The sequence below is a fragment of the Danio aesculapii genome, chromosome 1 (assembly GCF_903798145.1).
Source record: "Danio aesculapii chromosome 1, fDanAes4.1, whole genome shotgun sequence".
Classification (NCBI taxonomy): domain Eukaryota; kingdom Metazoa; phylum Chordata; class Actinopteri; order Cypriniformes; family Danionidae; genus Danio; species Danio aesculapii.
Genome location: NC_079435.1, coordinates 47346216 through 47364545, shown reverse-complemented (window position 1 = coordinate 47364545; position 18330 = coordinate 47346216). Strand labels below are relative to the sequence as shown.

General features: G+C 38.0%; 1 long non-coding RNA gene across 1 annotated transcript in view; it reads right to left on the bottom strand.

Annotated features, from left to right (window-relative positions):
* LOC130231978 (uncharacterized) overlaps positions 1-7793 on the bottom strand; it is a 10633-nt gene extending 2840 nt beyond the window's left edge. Inside the window, exons 1-2 of the long non-coding RNA XR_008838077.1 lie at positions 6831-7793; positions 5819-5901 (exon numbers count right to left, since the gene is read on the bottom strand). This is a non-coding gene — a long non-coding RNA (uncharacterized LOC130231978). The remainder of the gene's footprint in view (positions 1-5818; positions 5902-6830) is intronic.
* Positions 7794-18330: the final 10537 nt, after the last annotated feature.

Genomic DNA, 18330 nt, shown 5'->3' with positions numbered 1-18330 from the left:
AGGCCGTATCCTGAGCAGCTACTGTGGCACTGTCATGGAGGAGTGGAGAACATGAGACTGATTCCTGTGACGCTCCAGAGACAGACGAGTCTTCGCTGAGGCCAGCTTCCAGCCTCCGCCACGGAGACTGCAGCTCTGCACAAGACGTTTGGCCAGCGGAGAAATTAAAATGGTCGTGCCCAACTGAGTCTGGTTTCTCTCAAGGTTTTTTTTCTTCACTTTCGCCAATTAGTGAAGTTTTTTTTCCCTCTCCACTGTCACCACTAGCTTGCATGGTTCAGGATCTTTAGAGCTGCGCATCGCTGGATTTGCTCTTCAGTGTTTGGACTCTCAGAAGTGATTATTAAACCACACTGAACTGAGCTAAACTGAACTGAACTTAAACACTACAAACTGAACTACACTGTTCCAATTTACTATGACCCTTTATGTGAAGCTGCTTTGACACAATCTGCATTGTATAAGCGCTATACAAATAAAGGTGAATTGAAAAATTGAATTGAATATGATATTTGTAGGGTGATCACACAAGGACAACTATTGTACTTTTTGTCAGTTTAGTGGCTAATTCGAGACAGTCCTTGCAGCTTGATGACATACTGGACCAGGTCCACTATGGAATGGACTATCGCCTACACCTCCTCTAACCCAAAACCCAACTGTCACAGTATGGGCATTGTGTTAGTGGGCAGTACAATGTCCACTACGTATTAGACCTGGTCCAGTACTTCATCGTGATACAAACTGCAGTGAGGACATCTTGGCTAATTCAGTCATGGTTCAGGCGAACGGAAATGTACAATTTTTAAAAGGAGGTGTGGCACCAAACCCCACCCCCAAACCCAACAGTCAATAGGAGATGGGGAAATCATACTAAAATGTACAAATGACTTTGTACAAATTAATACGACTTAGCCACTCAAAATTACAAATTGGTGTGAAATAGCATTGGAGCATTTTGTATCTCATATACAGTTAAACAGCATTCAGCTAAAGTAAACATTAGCATTCAGTGTGTATTGTCCATTTTAAACACTAACATTATGTTCCCACTCCAGTCATTTTTTAAATGCATGTCCTTCAATGAAGAGGGTATTCAGGCATATTCAGTTCACATTATGTCAATGGTATGCCTCACTCTATTTAAAATCAGTCACTGCTGTAGAAGCATCCTTTTATTTACAAGTAAAGCTTCATATGAATTTATGAATAAATACATGATGCAACTTTCTGTTCATGTTATAATATCAGTAATATGTATATTAAAAATAAATGGATCATAGACAAGATGTTCCATTTTAGTGTCAAATGAAATACACAACAGGGATTGGTGCATAGAAATCATATTAAAGGAAAATTAAATGTCTGCTTTTATGCTTTCTATTTTAATAGATTTTGTGAAAAATAAAATATTCAATAGTCCAAATAGCCTATTTATAAGTCAAAATAGTCGTCACCAACACCTTTATGTATATAAATTGATACACAATAATAATTCTGACCTGTACTTACTATAAATATATATATTTTTTAAAGAATACATATTTTAAATATTTGAAATAAACATCTTTTGATGACAAATGGGAAAAATCTAAGTAGTTTATAATGTAAAGTAAAGATTTTATAGGACAGATCATTTCTATTTTGAACCTGCTTTGTGGAAAAAAAAGTATTTTATTATGACATAATTTTTTTGTTCTAAATAATTTTAGATGTTTTAATATATATTGATATATTTAATTGAATATAAGTTATTGTTTAATGTTATGTATGTCTTGTAAATCAGGGTAAAAAGTCAGTAAAATAATTTGTAAATAAATACAAATTTTATTATATATATATATATATATATATATATATATATATATATATATATATATATATATATATATATATATATATATATATATATATATATATATATATATACATATATGTATATTATATTATATTATATTATATTATATTATATTATATTATATTATATTATCTAAATTATTGTTAATAATTAATTAATAATAACAATATTTAAAATAATAATACATAATGTTAAATATACAATTGTATTATAATATAATATATAACATGATATAATATAATATCATTTATTAAAATAATAATTGTAACAATAACAATAATAATGATAATAAAATGTTATGTAATGTTATATATATATAAATATATATAAATATATATATATATATATATATATATATATATATATATATATATATATATATATATATATATATATATATATATATATAAACACACAGTTGAAGTCCCCGTTTATTTTATCCTCCGATTTCTGTTTAACTGAGAGAAGATTTTTTCAACACATTTCTAAACATAATAGTCTAATAACTCATTTCTTATAACTGATTTGTTTTATCTTTGCCATGATGAGAGTTAATAATATTTCACTAGATATTTTTCAAGACACTTCTATACTGCTTAAAGTGACATTTAATGGCTTAACTAGGTTAATTAGGTTAACAAGGCAGGTTAGGGTAATTAGGCAAGTTATTGTATAATGATGGCTTGTTCTGTAGACTATCGAAAAAAAAAATTGCTTAAAGAGGCTAATAATTTTGACCTTAAAATGTTTTTAAAAAATTTAAAACTGCTTTTATTCTAGCCGAAATAAAACAAATAAGTCTTTCTCCAGAAGAAAAAATATTATCAGACATACTGTTAAAATTTCCTTGCTCTGCTAAACATCATTTGGGAAATATTTAATAGAGTAAACTAATAATTATTAATAAAGTAAGCTTTAATAATTATTATTAAAGCTAATAATTCTGACTTCAACTATATATTTTTATATATATATATATATATATATATATATATATATATATATATATATATATATATATATATATATATATATATATATATATATATATATATATATATATATATATATATATATATATATATATACCAACTTAGCCAGCCTGGGCTCAGACCAGCGACCTTTTTTAAAATATAACTCTTTTAATTAAAATTTTTAATTAAAAAAAATGTAACATCAAACATCAAATTAAACAAATATCAAATTAAACAAAATTTAATTATAAAGAACACTGCTCATTATTTTTTACTGCATTTCATTTTTCAGTCTTCGACCTATTTAATACATTAATATTCCTAATATACACAAAACAATATTTGTCAAAAAATTTAAACAAAAATGGACTGAATGCACTGTGCATATTAAAGTCTTATTCAAACCCCAGTACAGATGTTTCATCACAAAGCCTTTCTCAAAACAAAACAACACAAAAAGTATTAAAATACAGGTGCCATTCAGAGGTTCAGATTCTGTTTTAAATTCATAGGGTGCCAGTAAGTGGGGGTTTATTTAGAGGTGTTTAAAGTCTGTTTCACTTTCAATTCTGACATCCTGACTTTACCCATCACTGCTCAATCCAGTAGCCGGAGATGCAAAGAAGATAGAGAAAGGAAGAGAGACAGAGAGACTAAATCAAAGTCAAAAATCTCCTCCCACCTGTTATCACCCGTGTGGGTGGAGTACAAACACACACATGCACGCACACACACACATGTACACACACACACAAGCACGAAGCTCACAGTCTCCAGGGTTGGAGCTTGTAATTCTGTTTAATCAAATGCCAAAAAACTCTGACTCAGAGAGAATGAGGAGGAGAGCAAGTGAATAGCAGGGGAGAGACAGACGGTTAATATTCCTGTGTTGCCCATAAGGCAGTAAACTGCATGTTCTGAGGTCAATGCACTGCACAGCAGGGAAATTTGAAGTATATTTCCATTAGAAACATTTGTTGTAGATTAACCTACAGTGGTTATTCGCAAGCATTGTATAGAATTTGTTGGCTGAGGGTTACGTCTTTGCAACTGTCATAATGAAAAAGATTTGTATTATTTATTGTTCAATAAATGGTATAATGTTGTTAGGTTTTAGGACTAACAATTTAATAAAGGGATATTCTAGTTAAAACATAATATGTAAATAATATCTTAAAATAAAGCATTTAAAATAAAATCATATCTTTGCATATTATATTTTTTGAAATTTTATTTATTTTTTGTGGTTAGTTTTTTTTTTTTTTATGCAGCCAATAAATCAGTAGCATAACTAATTATTAGTGTATTTTTATGTCGTTAAATAATTCTTTTTCTAAATCATTTTTTTTTTACTTATTTGTTTATAATATTAATAAAATAAATTATGAAATAATTCCAAAAAACAAGTAAAATATTATGTACTGTCATTGTGGCAAAGACAACATAAATACGTTATTAAAACTATTATGTTAAAAAATATGTTTCAAAAAATATGTCTCTCCATTAAAAAACACAAGAAATATTTGAACAATATAACAAATTTCACTTACTTTTGCCTCTGACTATAAGTCCCACAAGTCTTTGTATGCTTGTTAACAATACAAACTTATCACACAAAGCTGAATCAAAACCATAGTTGCTGAACACAGTAAGCTAGTCAAAGAAAAGTTACTAATATCTACTAAAATTCTGCTCCATCACAGTTGTTTCCTTTAGTGAGAAAGATGAATTGGCCTTTAACCGGCCCACCGCAAATCACTGTGGATAACAGTATGTGCTAAATGACTAAATCCACAATGCAGACACTTATCAGCACAAATGCTATGGCTTCTTCTAGACAAGAGGTCTGACAGTGATCTCTGAGGCCCGCAGGCAGTGTCACTAGAGCCGAGAGCTGCTTTTGGCTATCATTATAAGAGATAAATCATGAGTATGTCAATTCACTGCTTATTAAGTAGTTTAAGGAGAACAAAAACATTAAAAGGAATCCATCTTCTTCATGGCCATTTAAGTTTTTCCTTAAAAGGAACATATAAGAATTTGAATTATACAGTACTGGATGATCGTTTGTGGTGCTTTGTGTTAATATGAACATCGATATTATCATTGTTCATACTTAGGATTAGGGTTTGACTGAATTTTAAACATCTGAAATTTCATTTTTATGGTACACTGTCAGAAATAAAGGAACGCGAGTTGTCACTGGTGTGGTATCTTTTCAAAAGGTACAAATTTGTACCTAAAAGGTCCATATTAATACCTCAAGGGTACATATTAGTGCCTAAAGAGTACAAAAGTGTTCCTCTTAAAATTTGTAGGTACTAATATATACTTTTGAAGTAAAATATGGACCCTTCAAGTACAAATGTGTACCTTTTGAAAAGGTGCCACCCCAGTGACAGCTCGCGTACCTTTATTTCTCAGAGTGTAGGAATGGTAATACAATACAAAACAATAGCAATAGACTAAAACTAACCTTAAAAATGATTGTATAATGTTGAAATCCGCATTAACTAAGCTTATAGTTGTCAAGTCTGGTGTGTCTATGTTGTGTTCATTGTGTATTTATGTCATGTGATACCCATGTGTTTGTTCCATGTGTTTCTGTTTACGTCAAGTGATTCCTTTTGTTCAGTTTTTTCCCACCATTTGTTAATGTTCAGTTCAATATGTTCAATATTTATTCAGATCAGTCGTGTCTTGTGTATTTATACCCCTGAGTTTATTTAGTTCTTTGTCTGGTATTGTCACATCACCATGTCCTACCTGTGTTTGATGGTTCAGTTCCTGTTGTAAGTGCCTTTTGTAAATAAATATGTGTTTTTTGATAACTCCTGTGATCTGTGCAACATAGGGTCATTCTGAAATAGTCGCCCTATATACGCTTCTAGAGATCGCAAATTATGTAGCCGGAGCAACGTATGGCTGCATTTTATCTTCAAAGTAAACGACAGGGCTGTATGTTGCTGTTCCTTTTCTCACTGACCTCTGTGTGAACGGCTTTTCCATTGTTACCAGTTTGTGCGATAGCTTGCAGCGTACGTCGGTAGGCTTCAGATGTAGAGTAAACTTGACCGCGACAACAGGGTTTGAGTCCAGTGAAGAATGGTTCCAGAAAGCAGATAAGACAAAAACAGAAGCCAAAAAATAAAATAAACAAGTAAATAACAGGATGAGAATATGGTAAACTCTAAACAGTGATAATGAGCCTATGTTGAATATTTTTGTTGATTCTCACATAAACAATGTTTTTAAACATTTAAGTGACATTAATATAATTTCTAAACATAATTTCCCTAATTAGAAAGTTTTTGAAATGTACTTAAAGCTACTTAAACAAATTGTTTCCAGAAACATAAACAGAAACTTCTTCAAAGCTATTTGTATTTTTAAAGTATTGTTTTTAAAACATTTGCGTGTTTCTGAAACCCTTTAGTCAGATTTGTTTATGTATCAGAATTAACATTCAAAAGTAAATCCCATATGTTTGCAGAATGATAAAATGGACTGTTTTCATATCATAGAAAACAATATTTTCAACGTTTAAAAAAACTTCTAAAAATAACATTTTCAAAACATAATAGAAATGTTATCAAAACGTTCTTAGCATGTTTTTTGTTAGTTGTGTTTACCCCACCTTTAGCGATTTTGCCCTTAATTTGAAAGTTTTAGTTTACTAAAAGAGTTTATGTTATATTTTGTAGTTATACCCTGACTCAGCAGGAATATTTGATTTGCAAACCGTTTAAGACTTTGGCTGAGATGGAGCTAAACTTTCCATTTTGTGCCAAGTGATGGATGATAGGTTTACGTCAGAAAAACATGAGGATTGATAGAAACCCTTTTGTAATGTAAATACAGAAATCTTCAAGCTGCTGGATCAAATGGATTCATTTTATTAATCTCATTTTCTCTGATTTCTTTCGGACCCCCTTCCTTCAAATAAAAAAAGTCTGCTAATGCAAATGTCACAACCAGCTGCCAAAAGCTTTGCAAACCTGCGTTCCAGATTCTTTCATCTCATCCTCTCTTCGCTCGCTCCTTTTCTGTTGGCTTCTCATCTCATCTCTGGTTTTTGGCTGCTGTTTAATAAACCTCTGATTCATTCTGCAAACTCTCCGCCGGCCCCAAAACACCTGCAGCACAGCCCTTCCACAGCAAAAACCCTGAAAGAGAGACAGTAAGAGGCAGAGAAAAAAGAGAGCACAGATACAAATACCACTTAACATAATTACCACCGTCCGTGGGAATTCAAATCCGTGGCCGGAGCCAAATTCTGCAGATCTAAGAGAGGTTTCACATTTGAAAAGAATACGTTCAGTGTGTCCAAACTACCGTTTCCCTCAGGGCTCCTAGAAGAACAGAGTGAGACACATCTACGCACAAAATAAGATGTTTCAAATGAGTTTCGCTCCCCTTTGTGGCATCCAGTGTTTTGTTGGCCTCCACCGAGAGGCTCTTGAGAGCGTATAAATGTAACCAGTCTGTTTCTGTGGTGGTTTGAGACCACGGATGCATGTTTGGCAGTTGAGCACTCTAATTTTGAGCCTAAAAGCAGCAGTGCTTTCAGGCAGCAGAAGAGCATATTATCCAGAATCTAAGGGCTCTCCTCTACCTCCACACAAACACACACACTCGGCGCAAAGCAGACAGTGTGGTTAACTGATGATAGACTTCAGCTCCTCAGCCTCAAATCCATATGTAGGGCCACAGCCGGTCAGCCAAGGCTGAAATTGCAATTAAACAGTAAATTGCTACTAGGATTGCTGTGGTTTAAGAAAGGTTTCAGCTTTACTGTAACTTGGAAAGAAAACTTTGAATTCACCTTCAAATGTGACCTGTGGGACAATCTGGAGGGAACCTGAGTCCACATTTTCAAAGTTGATGCAGAAAGGTGTTCTGGCTCAAGATACACCATTTGTCAATGAACAAGAAAGCACAAAAGCCTATTTGTAAAATGAAATGAGTAAAAAAGGAAAGCTGCAGTGAGAAATACTGTTTCTCTTTGAAAAAAACATACTATGGTTGAATTATTCAAAGGGATAAGGTACAAACAGTCACCTGAGAGGCACTGTTGATATAACACAGAATAAAATGTATTTGTACAACTAATTTGCATGCATAATGTTCAGGAATTGTTAAGACATTTATAAATGCATATATTTATATATGCATATATTTAGCCTAGCAAGCAAATGTGTATACGAAATAATACTTAAAGGTAAAGTGTTACTTAATTATATAACTCATCTGAAATAGATTTATGTAACAAGTGGCTTTAACTGGAGAAAATTTGTATTGATTACATCAATTGATGTAAAAAGTAATGAGAATTTTTAAGCAAGGAAGCAAACAACAAACTAGCTAAATAACAAAATGAATATTTTTTTAAGTGAAAAGTCATGGGGCCCTATCATACACCCAGGTGCAAGATGTGTTTGGTGCAATTTGTTGCTATTTTCAGACCAGCGCAACTTTCACGAATTTTCACGTTTTGTGCCACATAGTTTATCCATTTAATCCATTTGCACCACTTTGTGGACTCATGGGTGTGCTGGTCTAAAATGGAGACACATTAAGGCACGTTGTTGGCGCCTTGTTATTTTTAAGGACTGAAATTGACTGCGCTATTGACCAACTAAAAGCTGAGTGTTTTAGTTATGCAACTACTGCACATTGTTACACATCGCTTAATCCACACAGGATGTATAGCAACATACAAATATCGTTACATATGAAAAAAATGTAGGAATTAAAATGTTACAAAAATATTATTTTCCACATGAATATAAACCCCCCCCCTACCTCCATGCCTCATTTTGTTTTGTTTTATTTTGTTTATTCATGACAATTTGTATAAAGATATTTTTATTAGCAGTATTATCTATTATATGCATATTTATATTTGTTTTAATAAAAACAAGTTTAGATTTGTCCATCTGTCGAATTTTAGAGATGTACGCATCACCATATGAGGTATAAGAACTGGACGCGTGTTTGGATATAACTGTTTTTTTGACCACACTTCATTATTATTGTTCATTTATTCGTTTGATGGAAATTAGAACTGAATTTAGAAATAGTTTTGAAACAAATATTTGTGCTTAACAAATTAAATTAAATATGTAGGCTATTGGATGTCTTCAGTGGAGTGAGTACACCACCATTTCCTTATCCATGAAAGTAAAGGAGTAAAGTAAAGAGAAAGTAAAGAGGACTTTCTCTTAACTGTTTAACTATTTTCTTGTCAGTGAAGCCATGGCGTGACGCAACTGACTCTTAAATGGAATAGGAGATGAGACTCTGATTGGTTTAATACATGTTATGCTCAATACCCATAACTCATTAAGAGTACAAGCACAACCATGTTAGACCATGCGCCAGGGCACAGAGTGTATTTTTTTTCCATCCTTATATCCTTAATAGCAAAAGTGGACTTTGCCCTTAGATCGTTAAAATAGGGCCCAATATTTTCAATCACATTCTAAACGTTGTCATTTCATGCTTAAACTCCCTTTTTTGTCTTTAAACCATGCAAGTGTTACTGTAAATAGTGATCATTTACTTTATTTTTTAAAAATTAATAAACCTGTTGCACATCTCCATAAATAAGCAATTTTCTGTATTTTGTGATACGTGTTTTTATTTTGCTTTATTTTTCTTCCAACAATTTAACCTTGAAAGTTTAGGAAAAAGGGACTTTTATTAACATTTTTAATAGTTTGAAGTGATATATTGTCTGGGTTGGTGCTGTATAGTACAGTACAAAATCTTGTAATAAACTGCCAGTATGTTTTCTGTTATTTTACAGATTTCTTTATATGTTATTTCTTAAACATTTTATTATTCCAAACTACTAAAATGTCAATGAAAGTCTTTTTTTTAAGCTGTAGAGTTGAATCTTCAACATTAAAAGGCAACAGAACAGAGTTCAAGGTCCCATAATGCAATTCACAACTGTAAATAAATGGAAAACACTTGTGAATCACAAAATACAGAAATTGTTAATTATTTGACATTTTTTTACAGTGTGCCTTAAAAGTGACAGGTTGACGTAAACCCATTGTAACAAATGTAATGCCACAGCTCTGATGTGCTTAGTACAAAACCAACATGATAAAAGACTTTCATACTACTGTTAGTTACACATTCTTACACATTCGGCTGAAAACTATTTGACTGTGAAAGCAGACCTCATGCATTCCAATGTACAAACGATTCTGAAAGAAGTCATAAGTAATTACATACATTGCTTAACATTGCAGCCTTTGAGCAAACCATAATACTTTCCGGTCATTGTCCAATATGAGAGGTTATTTGCTCATTATTCATTCATTCCACCATGATTAATAAATGGAGAGTAAGTGCTCTAGCTGTTGAGCTCCTTTACTGGAGACACAAACAGAAACATCACATGCCTGCATGAATATAAATGGAAAAACAAACTGAATGTTAATTACCACTCCAGTAGAGGCAAATTTAGATATTTGCATCCACTGAAAAGATATCTTAAAGGGTTCACACAAACCATTTAAATTCTGTGATGACTTAAACACCCTCCACTTGAGATTGGAAAAAATATGGTATCACTTTATTTAACACATTTTGTTGATGATAAGTTACATTGAAGCTATATGGCAACTGATTCTCATTACAGTTTTATCATTCATTCATTCATTCATTTTATTTTCGGCTTAGTCCCTTTATTAATCAGTGGTCACCACAGTGGATTGAACCGCCAACTTATCCAGCATACGTTTTACGCAGCATATACCTTTTCAGCTGCAACTCATCACTGAGAATTGTTATGAAGCGGACAGGAGACAGAGGTAAGGAAACGTTAGGGTGTTTATTAAATGACAACAAGGAGCACATGAAGGATAGCCAGGAGGATCAGGAATGATGTTGGGGTCTTTTCCTCCGTGGCTGGGTAACAGGAATACACGAGGATGGACAGCACACACCAGATACAGCTGACAGAGGATGACACAGACTTGGAAGGACTGGAAGACAGGACGATTCGGGAGGACCAGGAAGACTAGGAGGAATACAAAGAGAACAGGTAAGTAAATCGTTTGTTTTAGCTGAGGATGACTACGCTGAGTGGTCGCTCAGTTGTCCGCTTTCGTCGAGACGAGCCCGGACAATGAGCGACTGGAGTGCTGTGCTTTTATCTGGTGCTCGTGAATGTGATGCAGCTGTGTGCTCATTAGAAGTCAGGTGATGGTGATCTTCGTGAGTGGGGGTCGTGAGAGCCTGACCAATCCATGACAGTACCCCCCTCCCCAGGGCCCGCTCCTGAGGGCCGACACCTCCGACGCCGTGGTGGTCTCCCTCTGCCTCTAGGCGCTGGGAACTCAGGGTGGCTCTCATGAAACTCCACCATGAGACTAGGATCGAGAATATCAGCTCTGGGAACCCATGTCCTTTCTTCGGGGCCGTACCCTTCCCAGTCCACCAGGTACTCCAACTGGCCACCACGACGTCGGGAACGCAAGATCTCCTTCACTGCGTAGACGGCTCCTTCTTCTAGGAGCAGTGGAGGAGGGGGTTCCTCTTCGTGGTCAGGCTCTGTGGAGGGAAGAACAGGATCGTGATAGGGTTTCAGGAGTGATACGTGGAATGTAGGGTGAATACGGTAGTGAGAGGGTAATTGTAGTTTGTAGGTGACGGGGTTAACCTGTTCCACGATGGTGAAGGGACCAACAAATCGGGGACTTAACTTGCGAGAGGGCAGTCGCATGCGTATGTCCCGGGTGGATAGCCACACCTTTTGTCCGGGTGTGTATCTGGGTTCTTCAGACCTTCTCCTATCGGCGGTTACCTTGCTTCGACGGACTGCCCTCTGCAGATGTTGATGAGCCTCGTCCCAGACTCTCTCGCTCTCCCGGAACCAGTGATCCACTGCGGGGACATCAGATGGTTCGCCATCCCAGGGAAAGAGCGGTGGTTGGAAGCCCAGGACGCACTGGAATGGCGTGAGTCCGGTGGAGGGTTGCCGCAGTGAATTTTGGGCATATTCTGCCCAGCCCAAATACTGGCTCCAGGAGTTCTGGTGACCACTGCAGAAGGTCCTCAGGAACCGTCCCACCTCCTGAATCTTCCTCTCTGTCTGCCCGTTGGTTTGGGGATGATATCCAGAAGAGAGGCTGACGGCCACACCTAGGAGCTTGAAGAAGGCTTTCCATAGACGTGAGATGAACTGTGGACCTCTGTCCGACACAATATCTTCTGGAATACCAAATGACCTGAAGACTTGATTAAAGATATTGTCGGCAGTTTCAAAGGCTGTGGGAAGACCTTTCAGAGGGATTAGTTTGACAAACTTTGAGAATCTATCTACTATGACTAGAATACAGGTATTACCTTCTGACGAAGGGAGGTCAGTGATAAAGTCCACTCCTAGGTGTGACCAGGGACGGTTCGGAATCGGCAAGGGATGGAGCTTTCCAGCGGGTAGATGACGTGGGCTCTTGGATGGGCACAGTCCTTACAGCCCTGAACATATTGCCTCACATCCCTTGCCATGTTTGGCCACCAGAATCGTTGGGATACTAGCGAGAGAGTATTGTTGATCCCTGGATGTCCAGTGCCTAGCGAGGTATGTAAGGAGTGGATCAGATCTACCCGGTGTTCAGGTGGTATGAACTGCCGATGAGGAGGGCATCCCGGCGGAGCAGGGGCTTCCGGAGTGGCAACGACTGGAGGAGCGTTCCAGGTGATCGGACAAATGGAGATGTGTTCGGGAAGAATCTTCGTTGGGAGTTCTTCATGATCGTGATGCTCGTGTAAACGAGAGAGAGCGTCTGCTCTTAGATTCTTGGGTCCTGGACGATAGGAAATGGAGAAATCAAAACGTGAGAAGAAAGTGACCATCTGGCTTGACGTGGACATAGTCTCTTGGCCTCTTTGATGTATTGGAGGTTTTTGTGATCTGTGATCACCTGGAACGGATGTTTGGCTCCCTCCAACCAGTGACGCCACTCCTCCAAGGCTAGCTTGATTGCTAGAAGCTCCCTGTCTCCTATGCTGTAATTCTGCTCCGCCGGGCTCAACTTCCGAGAGAAATAGGCACAGGGATGCAGTCGGGGCGGTGTATCATGATGTTGAGATAATACTGCCCCGACGCCGGTGGTGGATGCGTCCACTTCCACCACGAAAGGAAGATTTGGGTCAGGATGAGTCAGGAGTGGGGCCCTGTGAACTCCTTCTTAAGAAGGCGGAAGGCTGCGGCTGCTTCTTTGGTCCACTCCAGTCCTTTGGGTTTACCCTTGAGGAGATTAGTGAGAGGTGATGTAATCCTGCTGTAGTCCTTGATAAACCGTCTATAAAAGTTAGCAAACCCAAGAAACCTCTGGAGCTCCTTAATGGAAGTGGGTTCTGACCAGGATAGAACAGCCTCAATTTTCTTCCCATCCATACGTATACCGGTTTGGTCAATGATGTATCCCAGAAATGAATCGACTTCTGGTGGAATGAGCATTTCTCCGCTTTGAGGTAGAGGTGATGTTCTCTCAATGTGTGTAGGACCTCCGCAACGTGTTGGCGATGTTCGGCCTCACTCCGGGAGTAAATGAGGATGTCATCTATGTACACTATTACACAGTGGTGAAGAAACTCCCGGAGGACTTCATGAATGAAGTTTTGGAATACGGAGGGGGCGTTGACCAGACCGTAAGGCATGACCTCATATTCATAGTGGCCAGTAGGGTCACGAATGCTGTCTTCCATTGGTCCCCCTCACGTATTCTTATCAGATTATACGCGCTGCGGAGGTCCAATTTAGTGAAGACTTTAGCTTCTCGGAGCTGTTCCAAAGCGGCTGGTACCAGAGAAGGGGATATCGGTATTTTACTGTACCGTTATTTAGGACCCTGTAGTCGATGCATGGACGCAGCCCTCCGTCCTTCTTGGCCACAAAGAAGAAGCTTGAGGCGGCTGGTGATTTTGAGTGACGTATGTACCCCTGACTCAGAGCTTCCCTTATGTAATCTTCCATTGCCTGATTCTCTGGAAGCGAGAGCGGGTAGATCCTACCTCTTGGCAACTGGGCATCTGGAACTAGGTCGATCGCGCAGTCCCATGGCCGATGCGGCGGTAGCTGGGAAGCTCTCTTGGGGCAGAAGACATCATGAAAGGAGCTGTACTCCTTAGGAATGTGGATAGACTGCTTCTCAGGAGGGCTCTCGACCGATGTTGCAAACAAAGAAATGGGGTTCCGACCTTGAAGAGGGAGATTTGGAAAACAGGCAGGTGTACATCCAGATCCCCATTTCTTTATCTCTCCTGTGCCCCAAGAGATGATGGGATCGTGCTTCACCAGCCACGGGCGCCCTAGAATGATGTCCATATTTGCACCCTCCAGAACCAGAAATTGAATCCTCTCTTGATGTAACAACCCCACTTGAAGAAGGATGTCTTCGCATTGTCGATGGATACGGGTCGAAGATCGAGTGCACTGGGTTATCGGTTGTATCTGGTATATATGCGAGGACGCCTCAGTACGGAGGTGGAGTTGACGACAGAGGGATTGGGAGATGAAGTTCCCTGCTGACCCGGAGTCGATGAGGGCTGTGACAAGGAGAGAAATAGAGGCAGTAGTTATTTGTACGGTGGTAGTAAGTGGTTTACATTGTTCAATATTCGTACTGAATACACTCACTGAAGTCCGAATGGGACGAAGGGGACACTCCATACGGGTGTGTCCACTGACACCGCAGTATAGACACAGACCGCGGGTCAGCCTCCTCTGTCGTTTCCGCTGATGTCAGTCTTCCAGACTCTATTATCATGGGTTCTGGTTCTGGAGAGGCTGTTGACTCAGGCGATTGGAGGAGTGCAGACGAGGGGGGTGATGGTGTCCTGTTGATAGGAACGGAGACGATCGGAACATCGGAGAGAATGTTGGATGAATCTCTCCAGACCCATTGTATCATCTAATGTGGCCAGTTGGATTCGGAGAGTGGGTTCCAAGCCGAGCCGGTACGTGGTCAACAACGATCTCTCATTCCATCCACTTGCAGCTGCTAGAGTGCGAAACCGGAGAGCATATTCCTGTGTAGATAGAGTACCTTGCTTTAGATGATACAGCTGCTCTCCAGCGGCTACTTCCCCATCAGAACGTCCAAACACCTCTTTGAAATACTCCGTGAAGGTAGTGATGGAATTCATGACCGGCCCGGCTTGGTTTCCAGATCGTCTCAGCCCATTTAAGTGCAGGTCCAGAGAGTAGAGATACGATGTAGGCGATCTTCGACTTATCTGTGGGATATAGAGAAGGTTGCATTTCGAATATGAGGGAACATTGTAACAGAAAACCATTGCACTCCCCCGCTCCGCCTGAGTAGGGCGCTGGTCGGGCCATGGGACTGGAAGGAAGGGCCGAAGAAGAAATGTGGAGGCGGAAAGTGCTCGGTGCTGGTGGTGCGTTGGAAAGTGGAGCTGGTGGCTGTAGAATCCGCTTCAACTGGTCCACCAGCTCTTGAAGGTGATCGGGGGTGCTCATGTTGTCGTCGTTATAGGTCCGGGCTTCTGTTATGAAGCGGACAGGAGACAGAGGTAAGGAAACGTTAGGGTGTTTATTAAATGACAACAAGGAGCACATGAAGGATAGCCAGGAGGATCAGGAATGATGTTGGGGTCTTTTCCTCCGTGGCTGGGTAACAGGAATACACGAGGATGGACAGCACACACCAGATACAGCTGACAGAGGATGACACAGACTTGGAAGGACTGGAAGACAGGACGATTCGGGAGGACCAGGAAGACTAGGAGGAATACAAAGAGAACAGGTAAGTAAATCGTTTGTTTTAGCTGAGGATGACTACGCTGAGTGGTCGCTCAGTTGTCCGCTTTCGTCGAGACGAGCCCGGACAATGAGCGACTGGAGTGCTGTGCTTTTATCTGGTGCTCGTGAATGTGATGCAGCTGTGTGCTCATTAGAAGTCAGGTGATGGTGATCTTCGTGAGTGGGGGTCGTGAGAGCCTGACCAATCCATGACAGTAATAGAGTTTTATTAGTTTATTTATATTTTAAGATTTTTTTTTTTGGCATTTTTGACTTTATTCGACAGGACAGTAGCTTGACAGGAAGTGAAGTGGGAGAGAGAGAGAGAGGGGTAGCATCCAGAAAGGTCCATGAGGTGGGATTCGAACTCCTTAACGCTTTGGCACCACATGTCAGAGTGCTAACCACTGGGCTATTGCGCCAACCTCATTAGAGTTTTAGTAGACTGTAAGGTTGGGATTAGCATTAGTCTAAGTTGACATGTAGTTGAATGTCTGCTGGTGGAACATTGTCAGCATATATTACAGTTTTTTCCAACTGCTTACACACGTTTTCAAAGCAGTGTCCCTTTTTTCAAAATTCTACACACAATTCTCAGAACTGCACACACAAAATGCAAAACGCCTCACATCTACTTCAAAATGTAACTGCATTCAAAATGTCATACACAAGTCAGAAAGCATTTGCATCAAATGGCAAACACTTCTTTTGTAAATGTTAATAATAATATGAATAAACCATGTAAACACTGTTGTTCTAAATCTAAAGCTCTTTGCTCTTTAGGCTTATATCTACATTTTAATACAATGTTCTACAGTGACAGTAATCTGCTGAGAGGAGTAACAGGTACACTAAACTCCAATGACATGAAAAAACTGAAAATATTCATTAGGCCAAACATTGTTGTTGTTTATAGCATATAAAACAAACATACTGTATGTAAAAATTTTAAGAAAAAATTAAATATAAAAAGCAAAAGTATATACTTTAGAATACAGTAAAAACCACAATTGCGTGTGAGGGGAGTGTCAGGGGGAGAACCGTCCATTGCCTGAAAAAGCATTATGTGGGTATAGGGTTGGTCATCATACACAGTGCTAGGCTCAGAAGAATTCCTATATTCTTTTTTTAGAATTTAGAATATAGGATTTAGAAAAGGAGAAAATGGGGTAGGTACAAAACTACAAATTGTGGATGGGTGGAAAACCTTTTTTTTTTAACCAGAACAGCCTGGTGTCCCATCACCTTTGGCCTATACTAGACAAAAGCAGCGATTAGTTAGTGATCAGCTAAGAAGTGTTTCCACATTTGAGGAGCGTGTGTGTGTGCGACCTTGTGAATAAGTGTAGCCTTTTAATTGGTTGTGTTTGGAAAAGGAAAGCAAGTGGATTCCTGTTAGAGTTTTGTGTGTGAGGTAGAGGGTTGTGTGTAGAGTTTTGAAAAAAAGTGTTTTATGCAATTGAAAATTGAGTTCAAGGAGAAATGGCTTCTAAAAAATAGCTTCTGGTTTTGGAGATTTGAGGTGTAGTTTTGCATTTTGAGTGTGATGTTACAGAAATGGTGTGACAAGAAAAGATTTTGTGTGTAAGCAGTTTGAAAAAACTGTAAGCAAACAGTCAGACGCTAGAACCCATTTTTCAATACTTAGGTCACTTTTGCAAATCTCTTCACACAGTGAGCACAACAGAAGTCTATGTGGGCTAAACTGAGGATCAATTATCATTGTTTTGGCACAAAATGCATTCAATGACTACATCTCTCAAATTTCATGAATTCTTTTCTCACTCAGACACAACAGCTGCCAAAACAATAACATAATGCAAAATTGAATAAGACAGCAAAATTCTACAGCAATATTTGATTGAAACATATTTCACATCTAAAAATGCAGTTTAACCAGCCAGATTAGCATTACTATTGTATCTGTATCAGTGGATGATGTGTATACAAATTCTTGTATTTGCTTCCAAAAAAATAAAAATAAATAATCGACATAAAATATTGGGGAATTCTGCATAATGTCGGATTCATTTCAGTAACATATATTGCAGTTATAAACAATATTTATTGCAATTATAAACAGAGATCCGTCCTTGTTTTACACAAGAAAACACTGTGTAATGCTACATGTTAATAGTGTTTTTTAGCTCATTGTTTTGTGGGTGACAAAGTGTGTTTGTCGGCTGTCAACCTTTGCTAGTGTTCTGGAAGAATGAGTTTATTTGAGACCTGAATAAAGTGTTTTGGTAGTTGTAATGCATTTTGAATGTGAAATGAACTGTTTGCCAAGCTGAAAGTTGGTTAGGAGAATTGTGTGAAGAGTATTGAAAAATGTGTCTTAGCGTCTGTAAAAAACTGTAATACTCTAATGAGAATTAGTCGGCATGTAGATGCAATGTACTGTAACTTAGTCAACGAAATATGCAAAAGTGACCGTAAAAATGAAGTAATATCAAGAATCTATATATTTGAAGAATGTTGGAACCTGACAGCCATTGACTTCATTGGGTGTGTGTGTGCGCACGCTCACAAGTGGAGTATGTGTAATTGATCACAGAATTTACATTTTTGTTCAACACAAGAAAGAAATAAAGGTTTAAAACTGGTGGATGGTAAATGGTCAATAAATTAAGAAATAAACAGAAAAATCACAATCCTCTTCATGTTTGATGTAGCATAGTACCAAACAATTTTACAGAGTTAAACAATTT